The 22,223-nt window shown below is 39.4% G+C and overlaps 1 long non-coding RNA gene across 1 annotated transcript in view; it reads right to left on the bottom strand.

The window, feature by feature from the left end:
• LOC122815904 overlaps nucleotides 1-22,223 on the bottom strand; it is a 629,944-nt gene that overhangs the window by 422,435 nt on the left and 185,286 nt on the right. The gene's annotated exons all lie outside the window — the stretch shown is intronic.

Raw genomic sequence — 22,223 nt, 5'->3', positions numbered from 1 at the left:
ATTATTGAAGAACTAGGTGGTTATTGAAGACAGGCAAGTAAAAGAAAAATTAAAAACTGGGTTTAAAATTGTGGCAAGAAAAGGCACTAGTTTGAAAAACTTGACTGAAATTAATAGGATACAACAAAATATTGGACAGTTTGGTATGAAAAAATATGGAATGTGCAATTCTTGCTGTCATATGTATATAGGTGAACATTTTGAAATAAGGGGTACAAGGTACAAAATAAAAGGCCAGTGTAACTGCAACACCAAAAAGGTTGTTTACTTAGCCACATGTAAACATTGTCCTGCCTTTTATGTTGGCAGGAAGGAGAGATCATTTAAGGAAAGAGTGTATGAACATCAGTATGCAATAAGGAAACTGAATTTAGCTAATGCACTTCCCAAAAATGTTGCTAGCTATCAAGACCATGTTTTTCAATTTTGTGTTATTCAACAGGTAAATGAGAGTATTGGGGGGTCCATGGTCTTTACAATCAGAAAGAAGTGAATTAATATAGGACATGCTGCTAAATTCTTATGTATGGCCAGGGCTTAATGAATATTGCTCAGTCAATAGTATTTTAAAATTGAAGGTGCTAGGCAGGTAAATTTATGGTTATATTAAGTATATTAATGTTTATTTTTTGTTACTTAATATTTGTTAGTTTTATTAATTTATGTAATGTAATGTGATATTAATGTTGATATATTTAATTAGTCTTCAGTTTAACCAGGTGAACATCACATTTTATAAGTATATAATGTGTAGTGATGGTTTATAATGGTTGGCATGTATATTCAATGAAGATGATATTATGGCAATGTAGGTGATTTAGCATGTATATGTCTTTAAGAATGAGCTGCATTTACCATTTTTCAGTTTTTGAATTTTTGGCGGAGTTGTAAACAGTATTTAAGGTTTGGTTTTCATTTGGCAGAATGTCTGAAGAAGTTTGATATTTTATTAAACAAAAGCACTAACATTGTAAAATAAAAATTGGGTTTTAGTAAGCCCCATGAAATGCCGTTTCATTATTGCTATTTAGTCTGTCATATTTTACGTTTTTCATCGTACTGTTAGAGATAGTAATTACTTTATCATGTGTGTACCATTGCTTGTAGTGTATATTAAATTTTCCCTGGATTTCTTAAAATAATTATTATTCCCCTGAGACCTACCACTACCCATTTTATGTTGTAGCAAATAGCTCCAGAATTGAATACTATACATGTACTCTCCCAGTCTTCCCTATCTTTTGACTGGTATTACTTCTTACTTTATCCTTCACCATATTTTGGTATATTCTATCCTTCATCTTATGTCAGTGACTCATTTGCAAATGACACTCTTTCCAATTACGCAACCACTGTTCAACAATTATAGCCAAATCCACTATATTTTTACAAAACATCTTCCCACATGCAGAGTTCTACAAGCAGCAGAGAGCAAAAGAGAGACTTTAACAGATTATAAGTATTTTTTCTCTACCTTCCTACCAGCGACTATATAGTCTCGCCGAAAAGCGAGTTTTCTAACTATCTGAGTTCTGCAAAGCATTGTTTTTCTGCATTTTTGTGTTTGCACTTTAAAAGTCATTTTTTGCCTTGTTTAATTGTTGTAGGCTACACACTCAAGTGCGCTAGCCGATCTAAAGCATTTACTGCGTTTGTGTGCCTAGTTTTTGTTGTATAGAAAAAAAAAAAAACCCCAAAAAAATATCCTTGTTTCCCGCCTTTTCTGAGCTAGAATAGTCCAGTTTTCAGGTCTTGCTGAATTCTAGGCTGTGTTGCCCATAATCCTTACTTGGATAGGAGGAAGCTTCTCTGTTCACCAGTGAGAGTGGGGAGCTTTGAGCAGCCTATCTGTCCCTGGAGGAGTGGTCTCAGCCCAGTAACTAGTAGCTTATTGGCCATTTTGGGCCATTTCCTATCTCTTTCATACTTCCTGCCTTAAAACCCACTTTAGCGCGGATTTGAACATTTTTGCACATCGCACAATGCCGTTTAAGCAGATTTTAACTATTCCCGGCTCCACAAAGTCTGCTTTTCAATTTTTCCCTTAGAACTAGTCAAACTCGCAAAATAAGCACTCTACCTTCATTCTACAGCCCAGCACTTGCTCAAATTTCTCAGTAAGCACTAAGAGTTTAGCACTACACCCCCTTATACTATCCAGAAGTACAAGGCTCCCTATTCGTCCATTCCGGACAATCAATAAATCAGTTCTTTAAACCATCAAGGCATGCCCAAAGCACAGTTCAGTTATACTCTCCAGTCCAGCTGGTGAATCTGGGAATCCTGAGGCAATGTTACAATATATGATGCACACAGACAACCCTCTCCTCCTTCCAACAAACACAAATATATGTGAGAGATGCAACTATGCAGCCAAACTGGAGGCCGGACTCTCTCAACCCAAGACTGGCACAGTCAGTCAGGAGGAGAAGGAAACCACTGACACCACACAACCAGTCTCACATAGACAAATTGCACCAGCAAACAAGACACAAACTCACAAAAACATACTTGGAGGCTCTAAATAAAAATCTGCCAAAGCAACAGAGACCTCCAAAGCAGACATCCAAGCAACCACTACCCCACAACAACTTTCACGTATCACATACTTCACAAAGTCAGTGTGCCACGCAGTCGCAGCCCCCAAAGCTAAATAACACACCTAATACACTAGTAATTGGAGACTCTGTTGTCAGGCACACTGACGTCCCACTCACCAGACTGAACAAGGAAAAGGTCGCTGTAAGCTGCCTGTCAGGTGCCAGGATCCGCCACATAGAGCAAGCACTCAGGTCACTCCACAGCAGGTACCAATATGACTCTGTCATTGTCCATGTTGGTGTGAATGACCTGAGACGTACCTCCCTGGACTACATGAAAACAGACAGAGGAGATCTCTGATCATGTATCCCAGGCCAGTATGACCCTGACCCTGAGTAGCATCCTGCCCTCACCATGAATGATGCCACAGTATAAAGACAAAATGATCAGTTTTAACAATTGGCTAAGCTATTAGTGTCATTCAAAGGGGATCCAGTGACATGCTGAACAAGCCTAGATGCTTCGCCAGGGACGGCTTGCACTTGTCACCTTAGGCTTTCGAATACTGGCTAAGGCTCTTGCCACCCCCATAGTGCCATAGTGCCTTTTTTAGAGAAAGGCCCAAAAGACAAACTCACCTCCATAGACTATACCAGAAACAAAAAACTAAGGGTAATGCTACTCAGCACCAGAAGTCTAAACCTCAAGATGCATGCACTTGAGGCACTCCTCAGTATGGAGAAAATCAATATCTGTGCAGTAACAGAAACTTGGTTCAAGGCTCCAGAGAGCACCCCAGCACTACCAGGATTCAACTCATACCATTCTTTTTGGCCCCAGAACTCGGACCAAAATACTAAAGGTGGGGGAGTATCCATTTTCATCAAGGATACACACACCTCCAGGTTAGTGGCACTGCACGAGGCAGCGGAGACCATCCATGTGCAACTAACAGTAGGTAAAACTGCTTTTCAGTTTGTAGCCTGCTACAGATCACCCACTCTGTCTCAGGACCCCCACTCGGCATTCCTGAGAACATTGGAAAATATGAAGGTCTCACCAAACACCATGTTATTGGTAGATTTCAACTACCCAAACATCGACTGGGAAAACTACTCAAGTCCCAACTCTATGCCCAACAGTTCCTGGAGTTTATAAACTCAAATGCCATGGAACAACTGGTCACCACTCCCACAAGAGGGGACAACATATTGGACTTGGTCATCACCAACATGGGGGCTAAATGTTCCACACCAGAGGTAAACCCCTCGTTGGTAAGATCAGACCATAAACTAATCACAATGGACATCCACATCCCGAATCCACCCCCCAGCCAAGGAAACCACTGTGAAAATTTTCTCAAAAGCAAACTTCACACTCCTCAAGACCGAGGTGGAAAATTTCAAAGCCCCCGGGCAAATGGAAAATGCTACCCAAACCACAGAATCCTTTACAATTGCACTCTATGAGCACCTACAGGAATGCATGGATCGTGCCATCCCAAGTAAAACCAAGACTCACTCCTCCAAAAACTGGAGACCAGTCTGGTGGATCCCAGCCATAAATAAGCTATACAACAGAAGGAGGAAACTATTACATGAAAAGGCAAAATCCCAAAAAGGTAAGGCATCCCTAATCAGTATTAGCAAGAAGCTTTGATCCCTCATAAAATCATCAAAGGCTAGCTTTGAAAGAAAAATTGCCAAAGACTCTAAAGATAATCACAAGGCATTCTTTAGCAACGTCAAGAATCTGGGTGGCAACTCTCAGATATGCTCTGAGCTTGTGCAAAATGGCACAAAATACACTGAACCCACTGACATTGCCAACATCCTGGCGGACAGGTTCAGTGCAATCTTTACCCCCCCCCCAAAGAGCCAGTGTCTATCCCAGAAGAATGCAATCCCCCAGACATCACAGACAAACAGGTGAAAGCAGCCCTCTCCAAATTAAAAAAACACAGCATCAATGGAACCGGATGGTATCCCGGGCTGTGTCTTACACAAGCTCCAAAATTAACTAAACCCTCACATAAATTCACGGTTCCAACTCAACCTTACCACGGGTTATGTACCCAAAGAATGGCGTACAGCAACAGTGATCCCGCTCCACAATGTTTGCGCCACAACGGATCCAGGGAACTATCACCCTATAAGCCTGACTAGCCTGGTCTGCAAGGCTATGGAGCGCATCATCATGTATCTCATAAACAAAGACATTGGGAACCTCCAAACACTGGACCCTACCCAGTTTGGCTTTGTTAAGGGCAGATCTTGCCTCTTAAACCTAGTTGACTTCTTCAAAACAGTTACCAAAGCCATAGATGAGGGAAAGGTAGTCCACACAGCCTACCTGGACCTCGCAAAGGCCTTCGACACAATACCCCACTCTGGCATCATAAATAAGCTTACCAGCTTAAATATTAACCCATATGTCACAAGATGGGTTGCAAACCGGCTCAGGGATAGAACTCACATGGTCAGAATCGTGGGTGCCATGTCCGACTCTAAATCGGTTACAAGTGGCATCCCACAGGGCTCAGTCCTGGGACCCCTCTTGTTCGGTATATACTTCTCAGAGGTACAGGCAAACACGGGAGGACTGTGGCTTACCAAGTTTGCAGATGACTGCAAACTGGGAGCCATAATAGACTCTCCAGCTGACACAAGCGTCCTCCAGAAGGGCCTTAAGGAGATGGATACCTGGTGTCAAAACCATGGCCTCAAGCTAAATGCCAAAAAGTGCATAGTCATCCCCTTTGGAAAAAACAAAGTGCCCACAAACTACCACATAGGAGTTGGTCCACTAAGTACCGAAGAAGTAATTAGGGATCTGGGGACCCAAGTAGATAGTAACCTCTCCTTTGACAATCACATTGCCAAAGTGGTTAGAAAAACCTTCTATATAGCTCACCTAATCACAAAAGGGTTCACATCTAGATCAACAGAGGTCACTGTGCCCCTCTACTCATCGCTCATCAGGCCCATAATTGAGTACAATGCCCCATTTAGGATGTACCTTACCTGACACCTGCAACAGCTGGAGGGACCTCAAAAATACCTCACCAAGAGGATCGTGGGCCTCAAACAGATGCCCTATGCAGCTCGACTAAAGAAGCTCCAGCTCTACTCAGTTGCTTACCACCTACTCAGAGGCGATCTCTGCCTAACGTTCAAGGCCATATCTAACCCGGAATTGTTGGATATGCTCCACCTCAAGAAAACCAAATCCATTAGAGCTACATGCTCCAGGGATTTAAACCTTAGCACAACAATAAACAGGACATGCTGGAGGGATAGATTCATATCCTAAAGGCTTCCCTTGCTCTGGAATAGAATCCCAGTCCATGTTAGGCAGAGCCCGTCGCTGACCCTCTTCAAGACAAATCTTGATGAGTGGATGGGAAATCGTAAATTTACTCCTGGGATCACTTCTATGGCCCTGCTGGACAGAAGCTCAGGAATCTAGTTTAAAAGGGAGGCGAAAGCCAACATGCTGGCTAGGCTTATAAATGCCCTAGGGCAGATAGCCTAGTACCTACCTATGAACCTATGTCTACCTTTGGCAAATTTAACCTGATTCATTTAGCAATACTAAAGACTACAACTTGGACTAGTATATGAACTAAGCCCTAATGCCCTCTATTTTTAAGCTAGTGATTCCTTGTTTTGCAATCCTGTTTTCTTTTAACATACTCTTACATAATTCCATGAATAAATATCAATTCTAGATGACTATAAGACCAGAGACTACATCATACTATATGCAAAATGTGAAGAACAGTCATAACAGTAACAACATGTATATACTTCCAGTCACTGTATTTAGTATATATCCCCCTTTTATCAATCACGTCTGTGTTTTCATTTTTTAAATTTAATATTGTTGTTTATTGTATTCAAAGTTATGTGTAACATCTAAACTAAGATACGCTGGAAATTCAGTCCTAGGAATTTCTCCAGATGTATTTTGACAATTACATTCTAATCATGAGACTTTCCTGAATTCTACAAACATGTCCAGATCTACTGGTAAGGTTTTATTTTATCTGTCATCATCTGCGTATAGATTAAAAATTGTTTTTCTTGTGTTTACCCACATTCTCAAAAGTGCCTCTCTGATCTTAATTGCCAGTTCTTCCTTCACCAAAAGGAAAACCAGTGGTGATGGGGACACCACTGTCTCATACCCCTGTATATACCTGCCCCTTACTTGATATGCCCTGCTGATCAAAACATTGAAACAAACTATCAAGCACACCTCTGAACTGTACAGATTTTTGTAGAATGTCCAGATTTTTGTCTCATATTTTTGGTCTGTTCCTCATAAAATTTGTGTTTTTTTTGGCAAATCATTGAAGACTGAAATCATTAAATAATACTAAATAATGACAGACATTTGAGTTTTAGACTTTATATCCTTCAGAAAATACATAATTATGCAAAACCTGTTATTCTAGAAACTTTCTAAGTTTATAGAAGTAATATTAAAATTCTTTCCCTACTCTTGGGCCTTTGTGCCCCCATTCTTCCTGGCTTGGTCCAGATTTCTTGCACTGAGAGGTTGAGAGATATGACTATCAGTCATGTTTCTTCTTCTGGGGGCCTCAGTTAAAAAGTGCCAATCCACTGTGTCAAATCCTTTTATACATCAAAGAGGAAAATGTCTGCTCTTTTATTTTCCTGTTGGCATATTTTTAAAAACCTAGCCAATGTCCACCAATTATCAGTACTTGGTATATGTTGAGTAAACCCATTCTGAACCTGAACAATAAGTATTAGCAGCAGATTATCAATTCATTTCGCCATTAGTTTGCACCAAAAATTGTATGTCTAGATTTAGCAATAATATAGGTCTATAACTGATTGGATTTGACATGATCTCCCTTGTCTTTTGGCAAAATGACCATCCTGGCATGTTCCACACATGGGCAGTATATTACAGTCCTTTATCACAATATATAGATAAGTCGAAGTTTCCATCAGATCCTCTCCACCCCATTTATAAAATCTGGAGGAGAAGACAGTCAGGCTGGCTCCTTTCCTGCCTTTCCATGATATAAATACCAGCTTCACTTCACATCATGTGACAGCTTTGCTTAGCTTTTCTTACTCTAAATAATTTATAGCTTTTATATCTAGCATAAAACTGAACCATTTCTCAACACTGGCTAGAACGTAAATATCATACACTCTTGTTTTGTAGTCCCTAAAATGTTTTAAATATCAGTCAAAACTGAGTAACTTCTCCCCTGTCATTTCTTATTCCTATCTATTGCTCTACTACTTTTCCTAAAATGACCAAGCTTTATATTCAGCATTTGCTTCCCCTTGGAGCAACTGGATATTAATCCTGCTCATATATTCAGCTTCCATCTGTGTGACAATTAACTTTTTTAATTCACATTTCAGACCATTTCTCTCTCTAATGATTTTGTCGTTCCTTCCCTCCTTGTGTTAATTATATTTGCAATATCTGCATTGTAGCCTCTTTTGCCATACATTTATTTTCATTTTATATATACCCTTACCTTCCTGAGCCATTATTTGGGCTCATAAAAATGCTTTCAATGCATCCCTGAAAACGTGCATCTGCACTTTCATCCTGCCATTGTAGGCAACTTGGATGTATTGGTCATCATGAGGCAATGCGGAAATTGTTTCATGTTTTCTGACAACTATCTAATTTTCAAACAATCTGATACACTACGGGAGAACTGCACTTATACATTGTCTCTGGAGACAAAGCTCTTAAATAATGTAACTGTAATTACCAAACAAGTTGACAGAAACACGCATACACACTATGCAGTTCCTGCTGTACACACCACAGAACAAAAACATAAACTCACAATTGTTGAGGCTCTTAAAAATAATTTGCCATAACTCAAACCTCAAAGGCCTCAAAGATGCTGTAATTGCAATAAGTAACCTCAGCATCCCCTAAAACGCATTACCAAGGCAACACATACCATGATACATTCAGCCTCAACTCACAATATCTCAACGATCAGCCCATAAGGCACACCACCACACAATCCAAGATTCTGGTCATAGGAGACTCCTTTGTGAAGTACACCAATGTCCCACTCACCAGGCAGAGCAAGGCAAGGGTTACAGTTAGCTACCTATCAGGGGCCAGAATCAGCCTGATCACACAAACACTCAGGTTATTAGACTACAACTAGTATTTATTTATTTATTTACTGACATTTGTTAACTGGGTTGGTCCAACTGGGCTTGTGGCCCATTTTCAGTGGAGACCTCAGGAGAAAAGCTCCATTAATAGACATTTACAGTATATTACAATGCTAAACAATTTTTGAGTTAATACAGATATGACAGAAAGGAAAAAAGGAGTCTATATACAAAGTAGAAAGCATACATAAAGCAAAAATCACACACAATATTTCACATGGAGAGTATATTTCAGTACAAAGTTTAAAAAAAAATATTTTCTTCTTCATAGTGTTTGAGTGAAATCAATATATGGCAGTTTACAAGGGGGTGTGCAAAGTGGTGGAGTAAAAACTGTCCATACAGAAGTAAATGACCTTTGACATAACTCGCTGGACTATATGAAGAGATACATGATAAAATTCATGGACTATGTGAACCAGGCTGATATATGCCTAGCACTGAACAGCATTCTACCTTTCTCCAAGGATGATGCGACAATACATGCAAAAATAATTGACTTTAATAATTAGATTCATTTTTGGTGTCATTCGATGGGGGTATAATATTTGTCAGCCTGGAATGATATGGTTGACAGATCATGCTGCTTTGCCAAGGATGGACTGCACCTGTACCCTCTAGGTTTTTGAATATTGACTAAAACTTTGTGCACCCACATTGTTCTTTTTTCAAGAATTGCCAGTCTGATAAACTGCCCAACATAACTGAGCCAACACAAGAAAAACTAAAGGTGATACTGTTCAATGTCACTTATGTCAGGGGTCTAAACAAAAACTCTACCAGAAAGCTCTCCTCAGTTTGAGTGTAAATGTCTGTAAAGTTATTGAAATGTGGTTTAAAGCCACAAAGATCACCCCAGCACAGCAGGCCTTTAATGCCTTCCACACATTTAACCCAGCTACTGCACAGAAAGGGACAAAAGGTGGAAGTTTCTAAATCTGCATCAAAAACAAACATACCTCAAGGCTAATCACCCAGTATAACAGACTTGAGCTTCTCTGCATACAACTCACCATAAGCCAAGTTCCATACCACATTGTTGCATGCTATAGTTCCCCTTCTATGACCCAGGAAACCAAAACTACTTACATAAATGAACTGGAGTCATTTTTCATTCTTTTAAGGTAGAAGTAGCCCCTCAAGGCTAAGGACAACCACAACACATTCTTTAGCTACGTCCAAAGCCTCAAAGGCACTACACAATAATGTGCTAAACTGACCGTAAATGCAACCACCGTTTCTGAGCCAGAAGATATAGTAAATCTACTGCCCAATAAATTCAGCTCCGGTTTTATCCCACTTACTCCCCCAGATACTTCTCAAAAAACACCCTCAACCATAGCCCCCACCAACTATTACTAGGTGATAAGTCCTCAACGCACCTTCTGAGGCTAAACACTCAGCTTCAGTGGAACCTGATAATATCCCAGGATGCTTCTTGGATAGCATGAAAGCTGACCTACTGTGCGCACTTGAAGTATTATTGAACTGTATCTTCCAAACTGGCCTCATAACAAATGAATGGAAAACTGCAACTCCCATCCATCTGCACACTGGCAGACCATCCGAAGACCCTGGAAGCTATTGACTGCTAAGCCTGAATCATCTCATATGTAAAGTCAAGAAAAGAATAATCAGACATAACAAAAAAGAGATTTGATCCAACCCAGTTTGGATTCGTCAAGGGCAGGTACATACTTATTCAACCTAGTGAACGTCTTCAAGGAGGTCACCAAAGCAATGGGGAATTGTAAATCTACCCATGGCCTGCCACCTATGTGCTAAACTTGTCCATGCTATACCACCTATATAATGAGTGCCATCATAACCTGTCATAAATTTAGGAAGTATGGCTCGGCCCTTTAGGGTCATTAGCCTGGTAATCCCCTATGAACAATCGGACCTATGAATTCTACCATATTATAGTCGTTATTGAATCTTCTTTATTATCATGTTTTGCTCTTTCCAGTTATTCTTGTTACCAGAAATCTTTTCTTCTCCGAGAGGTACATTTATGTTGAATCCAGTCCCAGCTACTCTGTTTATTCTTACTCTGTTTAAAAGTAAAATACATCTAAACTACTGCATTGTTCAAAATATATTTCTCCAGGATACTAATGTCATTTACTAAACTTAAATCCATATCAAACCTAAAAAAAAAATACACTTGTTTACTTCCTTGAATTGTGAAGATGGTTTCAAATTGTTTTATCATGGTGTGGATGGAAGGAGGGGTAATTGTGAGGTGATGTTCCAGGAAAAGTTAAAACAGGCACTGGGTGGCAGTGAAGAGTTACCAAATAGCTGGGTAACTACATCAGAGCTTGTAAGACAGATGGCTAGAAAGGTGCTTGGTGTGACATCTGGAAAGAGGAAGGAGGACAAGGAGACATGGTGGTGGAATGAAGAAGTACAGGAGAGTATACAGAGAAAGAGGATGGCGAAGAAGATGTGGGATTGTCAAAGAGATGAAGAAAGTAGACGAGAGTATGAGGAGATGAGGTGCATGGCAAAGAGAGGTGGTGAAGGCTAAGGATAAGGCGTATGAAGAGTTGTATGAAAGGTTGGACTCTAAGGAGCCAGAAAATGACCTGTACCGCTTGGCTAGACAGAGGGACTGAGCTAGTAAAGATGTGCAGCAGGTAAAGGTGATAAAGGATAATTAGAGAAACATACTCACAAGCGAGGAGAGTGTGTTGAGCAGATGGAAAGAGTACTTTGAGGGGTTGGTGAATGAAGAGAATGAGAGGGAGAGAAGGTTGGATGATGTGTGGATAGTGAATCATGAAGTGCAGTGGATTAGCAAGGAGGAAGTAAGGATGGCTATGAAGAGGATGAAGAATGGAAAGGCTGTTGGTCCAGATGACATACCTGTGGAAGCATGGAGGTGTTTAGGTGAAATGGCAGTGGCGTTTTTAACTAGATCGTTTAATGAAATCTTGGAAAGTGAGAGGATGCCCGAGGAATGGAGAAAAAGTGTTTTGGTACCGATTTTTAAGAATAAGAGTGATGTGCAGAGCTGTAGCAACTACAGAGAGATTAAACTGATCAGTCACAGCATGAAGTTATGGAAAGAGTAGTGGAAGCTAGGTTAAGAAGGGAGGTGATGATTAGTGATCAGCAGTATGGTTTCATGCCAGGAAAGAGCACTACAGATGCAATGTTTGCTCTGAGAGTGTTGATGGAGAAGTACAGAGAGGTCAGAAGGAGTTGCATTGTGTCTTTGTGGATTTAGAGAAAGCATATGACAGGGTGCCAGAGAGGAGTTGTGGTATTGTATGAGGAAGTCGGGAGCGTCAAAGTAGTATGTAAGAGTGGTACAGGATATGTACGAGGGTAGTGTGACAGCAGTGAGGTCTGCAGTGGGAGTGACGGATGCGTTTAAGGTGGAGGTGGGATTACATCAAGGATCAGCTCTGAACCCTTTCTTATTTGCAATGGTGATGGACAGGTTGACAGACGAGATCAGACAGGAGTCTCCATGGACTATGATGTTTGCAGATTACACTGTGATCTGTAGTGAGAGTAGGGAACAGGTGCAGGAGATCCAGGAGAGGTGGAGATATGCTCTAGAGAGATGAATGAAGGTCAGCAGGGCTAAGACAGAATATATGTGTGTGAATGAGAGGGAGGATAGAGGAATGGTGAGGATGCAGGAAGTAGAGGTGGGGAAGGTGGATGAGTTTAAGTACTTGGGATCAACAGTTCAGAGTAATGGTGAGTGTGGAAGAGAGGTGAAGAAGAGAGTACAGGCAGAATGGAGTGGGTGGAGAAGAGTGTCAGGAGTGATTTGTGACAGACGAGTACCAGTAAGAGTGAAAGGGAAGGTCTACAAGAGGGTAGTGAGACCAGCTATGTTATATGGGTTGGAGACAGTGGCACTGACAAAAAGGCAGGAGTCAGAGCTTGACGTGGCAGAGTTGAAGATGTTAAGATTTGCACTGGGTGTGATGAGGATGGACAGGATTAGGAATAAGTATATTAGAGGGTCAGCCCAGGTTGGAAGGTTTGGAGACAAAGCCAGAGAGGCAAGATTACATTGATTTGGACATGTGCTGAGGAGGGATACAGAGTATATTGGGAAAAAGATGCTAAGGATGAAGCTGCCAGGTAACAGGAAAAGAGGAAGGCCTAAGATAAGGTTTATGGATGTGGTGAGAGAGGACATGCAGGTGGTTGGTGTGACAGAGCAAGATGCAGAGGACAGGAAGAAATGGAAACAGTTGAACTGCTGTGGCACCCCCTAATGGGAGCAGCTAAAAGATAAAGAAGATAGTCATTTTTATCTCCCACTACCCTACCTTTCTATATCTGTCTGGCACAATTACTATTACCTTTTTGTAGACAGTTTCAAACTCTTATGAAAGAGTATGGCTATCCAATCCCCCCACCACTACCACAGCTTTGTGGTTAGTACAAACATTTGGGAAATATTTCAGTTTTAATCTGAGTGGATCTTTTTTTAATTTTATTTCCAACAGTAAGATTACTTGTGTCAGAGCCCTTCAAAATATCATCTTACTTTAGTTTGGTTGAGTACATCCCCAATATTAAAAGTAATGAATCTAACCACCCTTTCTTGGTCCCTTTTCATGACTTGTCTGCCTGCAAATAAATGTGTAAACCCTGATTCTTTTTCAGTTTTCCTCAAGTTTATGCTAAAATACTGTTCCCTAGGCTGAGGCCCTCCCATTTGTCATAGCTAAAAGAAAGCCTAGGCCCATTTATAACAAGATCAAGCAGTTAAAGTTTTTCTAGCAGCCCCTGAATAGATTTCAATTTACAATAACATTATTCCCTTGTGTGAAGGCTGCCAACCCAGCTACTGGAATTTTGTAAATAGTTCTGTGTTACTTGTGAATAGTAATGTGGTTTGTATGCTTGTCTTATAAATGTAAACAAAATGTATGTTATGTACTGAGCTTCAAGAATATAACCCCAGTGTACCCTACTGGAAAAGAACAGAAATGTATATACCTGTGCAAATGTATGTTTTCATGGTAGAAATTGGAACATACAGAGTTAACTTGCAAAACTCTTGAGGAAAATAAGTTGAAATTGCTTACGACTGTGCTATAAAGTTAGTTAATGCAAAGAGACACAATGTCTACAGATAGAGGATTCTTTCTATTGTCTGGAAACAGAATTAATTACAGGTTTCAAAGGTAAAAATATTTAACTGTTTTACAACTTCCAGTTACAGGCAAAACTTCTAAGAGATAAGTATTTTTGACCAAGAAGTGCCAAATAACTATGTCATCCAGCTAACCCAGCAGTAATGTGTATTATTAATTTAAGAATTGTCTCTCAGAGAATGTCTGTGCATTTTGTATTTTATCTTTGGATCTGTAAACTTCTATTCAGCACTTGCATTTGCCTGGTTCTGTAAGTAAGATTTCGGTACAGTATGTCTCTTAGAGATACATAAGAATATAGTAAGAGTAGTTTAAATGTTTTCTGTATTTATGTTAGAAAGACATGCGGCTGGAGCATTTCTCCCTGGGCCTCCGCTGAAAAATTGCTTTGTTCCAAGTTGGACTTTCCCGGTTAACAAATGTTAAATAAAATAAATAAATAAATAAATAAATAAATAAAATTTGAGACTGTCCTGCAATGTTTTAAAATATTTCATGTGATTCTTAACTTTGTTGCAACTGTGTTGAGTTATTGAATATTGTATTGTGCTTTTATTATTTATTACTAAATATATTTACACATTTTAATTGTGACTGGTTTGTTTAGAGATATTTAAGCTCTTAGAGTACTTGCATATGTATTTGATGACACTGTATGGGCCACTCCTAAATAGTCTTAAAAGTTTTGGTCACACTTACCATTTGGATAACAGTAACATCACACAGTAGAACTGGTCACCCTTTGATAAGGGCCTTATAGTAGCTGATAAGTAGAGCTGGTTGGAGGCAGTGATTACTACCTTATAGTCTGGGCAGAAAGGGGCATAGCTAGTAAACCTGTGTCAGCCTTCCCCAGGAGTGCCTGTGTGTTTGTATATAAATCAAATCTCAAAGTGTTTGTGTGTCAGCTACTTGAGCAGGGAGATGAAGCACTGGTTGGACAGAGAGAGTGCTGGAGGTTTTTGCTTGAACACTCAGCTGAGATCTTAACCCTATAGCTGTACCAGTGGGGAGTCTTATTGGGGATCTGGAGAGAGAGGGAGAAACCAGCCCCAGACTGACTGTGATCTCTGTGTGCTCTTAAGGGAAATTGTACTTTACTGTGTGTGTACTTGCCATCTTCCCGATGTGCACGTCCCTCACTGGTGTTAGTGGTGAGGATTGAGGCTCCTTGATTACTGGGCCAGTGCAGGGGCATCATACCATGTATCACTGTATACACAGTGATTCTTATTTTACAGACATCCCCTACAACAAATTTAATAAACAGTGCAACCCACAGAAACAAACCTTTTAAACATACTTTTGAACTTCCACATTTTCAAGCTATAATTTAAAATCATAAAATTATGTTCAGAAAAATATAGCAAAAAATAATGAAAAATCTAATACTGACACAACTTAGGTGGATGTAAAAGATTGCATGGTACATATCAAAAAGATTTCAGAAAACTTTCTAGTGCCCCGGCCAAATTTCTCCTGGTTGGTGTGAACACTACCTTGGGTTTCCTGTGAAAAGTGTCCATTGCCCTACTGGGACTAACTTGGTCAACAAAGTGTAACTAAAATAAAACCAAACTAAAATAAAATAAATAAAATATTTAAGAATATATATTAATTTTAATTAGTGCAAAATGATTTCCACATGCTGTCATTTGAATAAACATATTAAGACTCCATGCTTAAAGCCTCATTACATGAGTAGTACATGGATTCTGTAACCTAGCTGTTATGTCTCTGCATGCCACTAATTTACATAACCACCTCCACAGAAGCCATTGACATTACCAACCTTAGCATCTTATATCTTTGCTCATCTACTGATAATATACTCCACCAACTAGCTGCTCCTCATATACTGAGGTTTTCTGTATTAGGTCTCATGCTTTCATGCTCCTTTAATTACATTGATGTATAAACTGCCTCTCCAGTGGTGTACAGGGATAAAGACCTGACTGCACCCCAGGCAACCTGGGTTCAATTAGCAGCTCAGGTGACTGACAGAGCCACAGGGAGGGTTAGGCGTAGCCATCCTAGGATGCGTGAGCAGTCCCGTGGGTGTACAGTGACGATCCCTGGTTGAGGCTGAAGATGGCACATGGTAGGCATGCCTAAAGGGGGGAATTGGGTAGAGATATGGAGGAGCTGCCGCAGAGGTGAAGTGATATGCACACCCACCCCCCAGGCATACCACTGGGACCACGGTGGGGAGGTGGATAGGTGGATAGGTCACAAGCACCCCCCCAGAGAGAAAGTTAAGCTAGTCAAGGCCTCAGTGTCATCATTCCACTACTGGCCCCAGCCTACCAGATTAAGTTTGGGGGGTGCAAGAAAGACAACTATCAGACTTGGCATGGACAGGTGCCAGCAAGCTGTGCCACTAAACACAAAGAACAGGAGGGTGCAAAAATGCAAAAAAATATTCCATTATCTGTACATGCATCTGCTTTAGTCTACATGCATCAGGATGAGAAGGAATACTTATATAAATGAAAAATGGACAAGAGTCGATAGGTAAACAAATGCAGGAAAACCGTGGTCAATAAATTGTTTCTTCATTAAACGTTTTATTTCTCTGAGATGTCTTTTTGAGAAATCTTCTACAAATTGTAAGCTAATGCTATACCATAGCACTTGCTTTTCTATCTACTTATCCCTACAATACAGACCTTTATTTTGAATAAACTTGTAGTCAGTAAGACATGTCTTGGTGCTGTGAATTCTGCCTTCCTCTTTCCAAATTCGATGTATTATGGCAGTGTTTAATTTCAGATGGCAGGGTTAGTGTATCTCTCCTGTGGCTAGCTAACCAATCATGCTGACCTAAGCTGCATTCTGGGAGGCAAATCATGTATACTGAAGCACCATGACTGGTTTCCCAGGTCATTTCTATAATATTTGAAGTTGTTCCTTTAATTGCTGCATGATTTCTTTTTATCTATCTCTCTCTATCTTTAATACCTCATTCTGGGCATGCTGATTTCTCTAACAAATCAGATTCTGGAGTATTATTGTATTTATTTACTGAAATATGATTACCAGGAAAGTTCAACTGGGTAGGAGCCCATTTTCAGGGGAGACCTGGGGGGGAAAAGCTCCAAAGTATTATAAAACACTTTAAAAATAATTTAGCAGTGTATAAAAAGAATACAAAAAACAAATACAGTTTAAATAACAATATCAAATTAGACATGATAGGAAAACATTGATTAAGAATAGATAAAAGTTATATGGCAACAATTTAATAGTTAACATTTTAGCCAGTTTACAGAGATATTAAAGGTAAGTTAGTATAATACAAACAGGAATTGCAGCATGAAGTGAGATAAAAGCAGGCTTATTGTATATTTAGAGAGAAAGGCGGGAGAGAAATTGATAGAAGTAAGAAGTGACTGAAGAAGGGAAAGTAAGAATATGTGAGGTATGAATAGATAGGTATTTGTTCACATTTAGGGATATGGTTTATCTTGGTTTTGAGCAAGAACAGAGCTAGCGTTTGGTTAGGAAGTATTTCAGAATGGTTTTGAAGGATGGGAGGGAGGATACTGACCCAGTGGATATAGATAATGACTTCCAGGCCTTAGCACCATTGTATGAGTACAAACAGTGCCAAGTTCCTATGTTAACATTCATATTAAGGAATGTTTTGACATAGCCCACCATGTTGAGCATCAAAAGGGAGAGTTGCTCAAAAAGTTAACATCTTTTCTTCAGTAAATTAGTTTTTAAAGTGCTGCAGTAATAAATTCTGAAACTCGCACTCCAGCATGTCTTGGAATTCTTATTTTTGATTGGATGTCCCCTTTGGGAATTATTCTTACTGATTTACAGAGGAGCAACTCATAGCAGTAGGATTGTTACCAGGTACATTAGCCATATCGGTATTATATATCTGATACCATGTGCTTTTACAAAAAAGCATTTTAAATGATGTATTCACAACCTAATGATCGTCACAAACATGAAAACTATTACATGTTATTGTGCAAATATGTACGCTCCTTTTGTGTTTATTTCAGATATTTGGCTTAATCCCTTTTGAGTATTATGAGATTCACTTTTATTACTGTTAGTTTTACCTTTTCTTCTATTTGTACTAGCTAAACAATCACTCTGAATGTGCACAAGACATCCTTTTAATCAGACTCAATGTTTGTCTTGCTATAAGATTTTTTTTCAATGGACACGACTAGGAATTTTAATTAGTATTTTCTGGACCTGTGAACACAATCAAGCCAAATCTGTCCCATAGGAATCAGCTAGTGTTCTGAATACATCAAGATATTGCATGGAAACTTGTGTACCCTTTTAGGTAGTCACTATATTGGTTTCTGGACCACTATCCAACTTAAATGCAGTACTCAAGCTTTCAATCATCAACTCACTTTTGCTTCCCAAACGTCATCACTAGTATGAATAAACTGATTTTATTACTGCTTCATTCTAGTTTAGCTCTACAGTGCACATAAACATTTCTGCTGTCTTTTCCTTTCCCTTCAAATACATACAAATCTTGCTGAAGCACTTAGTTCTTATGTTTACACAACTTTAGCAAATCATTGTTACATCCCCATCTATCTTACATACTCAATTAATACCTTTACAATATACTTTCATGTGCTTATAGCCATATGGCTTACACTGGGTCTTTTGCCTGACCATTTATTACCTGCTGCTAATAATTTTCTTTATTCTGAAATTTATTTTTCTCTCATTTTCACTCAAAGCCTTCATTTTGCATACTTGCATTTTCTTATTTATGCTTTTAAAACGTATGCTTGATATCTCCCTCTCATTCTGTATAAATCAAACACTAAGATATCTCAAGCCAATTTTCCTTAATAGTCTGTACTGACTTAATACATTTTTATGTTGCACACAGTTCTCATCAGAATCTTGCATTTAGTGTTTCAGATCAGTCACATAATCATATACCTGTTCCTGTACTCCCTGAATTAAAAAAAAATGTGATGTTTTACATATTGTAAATTCTTTTCCTGCTCCCAGCAGGTCAGGAAACTTAGAAATATTGTCTCTCTATACATCGTTCAGGTTAAACGTGTTAAATGCTTTCTTTTCTTCATACTCTATAGATTTTTCTGACCTTCTGGGAAATCTGCTCTCGGTAACATGTTACAGCAGCTCAAACTTTTGAATCTAATATTTACAATTCTCTGACAAGTTTCTATGAATCTTCAAATACTGTGGCAACTATACTGCAGATATCTCAAGCCCAACATTTAAGAAACACAGCTAAAATGATAGTGGTTTAGTGGAAACTAAGAAGAAACAATATTTGTGATAGTGAGATTAATAAGTATATTCATCAAAATTATAGTCACTTTTACACTGAAATATATGTGAATATGGAAATGGAACTGCAATAAAGACTTTTATCACTAAAAATTAGACTAGTCTGCCACTGTGCATCTGTATTTGGCATGGTAGAAGTAACTGGTAATAAAAACAACATGAAGAGACCATGATTTCAGAGCAAATGAAAATGCAGTAGATGAAACCAAGCTAATGTAGCTATAATACAAGTTAATATGGCACCTCGGCATTCGTGAATATCTACTGCCAATCATTAGTGGACCGGAGTTCCGCTGTGGCGACCCCTAACCAGGAAAAAGCCGAAAGACAACAACAATATGTTACAGTGAAAAGCATAAAACAGTCACAACAAACAAGTAATTAGACATTAAGCATCAAGTGTGATGTATATTCAGCCAGAACTTTTATTGAATGGCAGAAAAGGAGAGTCACGGCTCTACTTTGGCCCATCGAAATTACATTTCAACGAAACGTAAGAATGCAAGCTATTTTTCGGGAAAGTGCACTTTTACCGAAATGCACTTTCGCGAAAAACAACTTAACCGAAAAAAATAAATAAAAAAACACAACACTAACCATATATATGCAGGGGGGCAAGCCCCCCCTGCATCCCCCATGTGGGGGGCACCACCCCACACTCCCCTGCTACTTTTATATTCTCACTCCGAGATCGCACTACAGTGAGGAAAAGGGAATATTCTCTTATCTCCGCTGTACCGCGATCCAAGCAACAGAAATGCATTTTAGCTAAATTCAGCTCGCCAAATTACGTTTCGGTAAAACGAATTTCATTGGGTTGAGGCAGACCCAGAGTCACATGGGAAAATTTATATTGCAACTCCTGGTAAGGTAATACATAGCATGTAATATTATAAACTTCATTTAACCTATACATGTGACACCAATACATAATCTTTCCCATTACAGAAAGTATTGTCTTTCCTATAAAATGACACACAAAGCCTTTTTTGCATAATTTTTGTTTTCAAGTTTAATATAATACCAATCCATACATATCGAGTCTTTATACTCGCTACATTTTATATATGTACATCACCATACCAGTCCGTTATACCATCCCTCTAGCATACTGGTGTGTAACATCTACGTCCGTCATACCATCCCTCTAGCATACTGCTGTGTAACATCTACATCCATTATACCATCCCTCTAGCATACTGCTGTGTAACATCTACGTCCGTTATACCATCCCTCTAGCAGACTGCTGTGTAACATCTACACCATGTTTAATAGGCTGAACATAATGATTTTGTCTCATATAAAATGCTCATACATTCTATTCGCACTTCATGCCATCACAATCTTATCCTTACCATTACAATTCCTCCATGTCTTCTTTAACTCCCTCATCTCTTTTTCCCATCCCATCATTTTGGTATAATCATTTTCCTATTTCATCACCTTCCCTTCTACATTAATTTGTAAACACTACTTTCTTACTCAACCCTTTATGTGCTTCTTATCCCTATTTTTTACAGTTTTCTACATCCATTGTTGCACCATATACAGCTTCTACCCCTTGTTGTTTTTCTTTTGATCCATCCCACTGTACAAACCAATTCCACTCCCCTGTTCCTATCCCAACTGGCCATATTCTCTTCTTCCCCACATAAACACTTCCAGCTTCACTACACTGCCTTCCTATATACCTTTTCCAAGTTAACCCTTGTCTTGTTTCACTTCCACTACACTTCCTCACTAGCTCATCACATGTGCAAATTTTGTGCTTATACTCCCTACATCTGTAACACCTTGCATATACCCACTCCTCTCCTCTCTCTGACACTTGGCACTCAACCATTTGTGGAATAAATACCTCTGTCTTAGTCTCCTCAAAACTGTTTCCATCTTCCATACATCTCTTCTTGTGGAATAAATACCTCTGTCTTACTCCCCTCAAAACTGTTCCCATCTTCCGTACAGCTCTTCTTTTATAACTGCACTTTCTTTAGTAAAGGCAATTGATTTTTCCTTATTTTCTCCTGCAGTTCCTAGAATGCACCAACATTTGTATATGTCATCCCAATTTACTTTTGACCCACTCATTCTTAAGTAGCACCTCCCCATATTAAAATGTTCATTAGAAGTCTCCAATCCCCTACAGATGCTCTTCCCTTTACTATGTCAGTTTGGTCCATGCTTATAACCTCTGAAGATACATCTTCCAATTAAGCTCTATAAAGCATCATCTCAACTTCCCCCAGTAACCTTGGGACCACTGTAGTCACCTTTCAATGATAGCCTGCGGTCAGGGTTCATACTACATGAATGGAGAACTGTAATGGTCATCTCTCTGCACAAGGGTGGGTCACCTATGAATTCCTGAAACTACAGACCAAAACGTCAGACTAGTCTGATATGAAAAGCCATATAAAGAATTATCATGGAAATGATAATTAATGACATGGGAAACCATTAGACACTTGAGCCATCCCAGTTCAGTTTCATTAAAGGAAGAACATACCTACTCAGCCTAGTAGACTTCTTTCAGATGGTCAACAAGGCAATGGATGAGCGCAGAATAGTGCATACTGCCTACCTTGATATGGCCAAGATATCTGACACAGTAACACACATGGGCATTATAAACAAACTCACAGAGTTGGTCATAAACCCCTATGTTACATGTTGGATAGCCAACTGGCTCTCAGATAGGACCCAAGAAGATAGGATAAGGGAGTTCACCTCCACAAAGAGACATGTCAGTAGCAGAGTCCATCAGTGTTCTATGCTGGGTCTACTCCTTTTTGCCATCTACATTTCAGAAGCCAATGCTGGTGTTAAGGGCCTCTGGCTAATCAAGGATTCTGATGGCTGCAAACTAGGAGTAGTCAAAGAATCCCCCAAGATACTAACATCCACCAAGAAGGGCTAGTGCAGACAAATAGTGGTACCAGAGGAATGGTTTAAAACTCAGTGCCAAGAAATGCATAACAGTATACTATGGAAAGTTGGCTACCTCAGGAAACTACCTCATTGACCAAACACCCCTAAG

This window comes from Protopterus annectens, chromosome 11.part0 (genome assembly GCF_019279795.1).
Source record: "Protopterus annectens isolate FY-2018-M chromosome 11.part0, PAN1.0, whole genome shotgun sequence".
NCBI classification, from domain to species: Eukaryota; Metazoa; Chordata; order Ceratodontiformes; family Protopteridae; genus Protopterus; species Protopterus annectens.
The sequence above is the reverse complement of the archived record's forward strand: the minus strand, read 5'-3'. Positions and strand labels throughout refer to the sequence as shown.